We start from the raw sequence: 1,708 nt of genomic DNA, 5'->3' as shown, positions 1-1,708 counted from the left end.
CTGGTCTCAAGCCTGAGTCAGTGAACACGTCGGGGAGACCAGAGTGGCGGGGATGCAGGAGGAGAAACCCAGCTCCGAGCGCCACCCTGGAAGCACATCCGAACCGTCACTGCAGCTTGCGCTGGAGTTAGAGGGCGGCTGAGACGGAGAGAGAGCCGTCCAGAACGTTGCTTCCCTCCCAGAGTCCGCGTCTGTCCCACGCAGGGCTGGAGCGGGCTCTGGCTTTCTCAGCGTGGGGATGAGCGGGCTGGGGAGCACTTCTGCCTGGCGCCCCGCCTGCTGGGGCCGGTCCACTCCCACCGACGCCCGGGTCCGGTCCCGCCTGTGCCGCCGCCCAGCTCTCTGGGTGGGAGAAGCCGGTGATGTCAGGCTCTCTGCAAACTTTGCTCTGTTCTCTTCTCTTGGGATCCCATCGCAGTGCAGTCCTTCCCCAGCCCTAACGCCAGGCAGAGACAACTGGTTCGTTCACAGGCAGACTGGAGAACGTGGCGTTTTAACAGACGCCTGCAAAGCCCACACCCTACCAGTCAGCACAAACGTTAATAAATATAGCATGTAAAACAAACCATCAACTTTGTTCAGGTCTGACTCCTGTTTGCCCAGAGGAAGGAATACATGATAGCTGGATGAGGGAAAGTTAAGTGACCACACCCACCGTGCTCTCACATCAGCCGGCCACATTTTTCTCTTTAACCCTTTCAGGGTTAAATGAATGCTATGTTTCAGTGGAGATTCTAGACTAAGCCAGACTAGGAAGAAAGGTCTGGCGATCTACTTCTGAAAATCTGCCCATGAAAACCTTATGGATCACAATGGGCCATTGTCCAACTCACCTGCTTTGGACATGTCATCAGGAGGGATCAGTCTCTGGAGGAGGACATCTCATTTGGTGAAGCAGAGGGCCGTCGAGGGCGAGGGAGACCCTCAGTGACAGGGATTGACACAGTGGCTGCAACAGTGAACTCGAACAGACTAGCAATTGTGAGGGTGACGAAGGACCAGGCAACATTTCATTCTGTTGTACACAGTGTCACTGTGAGTCAGAGTGGTATCTCTCTACCCCAAGTGTCCCGCACACCTCCCACCTCACACCTCCCACACTCTCCACAGCACCCAGGACAGTGTTCTTCATGTGACAACAAAGAGTCAGAACTTAGCCAGCCTGTGCCTCCGTCTCCCCAAGACCTAAAGAATTGTCCAGGAATGCAAACTAGCACAAACATTTTGGAAAACAATACGGCACTTCCTTAGAAAGCCAGAAATAGAAATACCATACAATCCAGCAATCCCGCTCCTAGAAATAAATCCTAGAGAAATAAGAATCATCACACAAATAGACATATGCACACCCATGTTCACTGCAGCACTGTTCACAATAGCAAAAAGATGGAAACAACCTAGATGCCCATCAACAGATGAACAGATCAACAAACTATGGTACATACACACAATGGAATACTAAGCAACAATAAAGAACAATGATGAATCTGTGAAGCATCGCACAATGTGGATGAATCTGGAAGGCATTAGGCTGAGTGAAATAATTCAATCACAAAAGGACAAATATTGTTTGAGACCACTACTACAAAACCTCATGAAAAGGTTTACACACAAAAAGAAACAATCTTTGATGGTTAAGAGGCAGGCGAGGGGTGGTGATGGAAAAACACTAAATAGACTATAGATAAGTGGTAACTTTGGTGAAGGG

The sequence above is a fragment of the Trichechus manatus genome, unplaced genomic scaffold, assembly GCF_000243295.1.
Source record: "Trichechus manatus latirostris isolate Lorelei unplaced genomic scaffold, TriManLat1.0 scaffold00131, whole genome shotgun sequence".
Taxonomy (NCBI): Eukaryota; Metazoa; Chordata; class Mammalia; order Sirenia; family Trichechidae; genus Trichechus; species Trichechus manatus.
The sequence above is the reverse complement of the archived record's forward strand: the minus strand, read 5'-3'. Positions refer to the sequence as shown.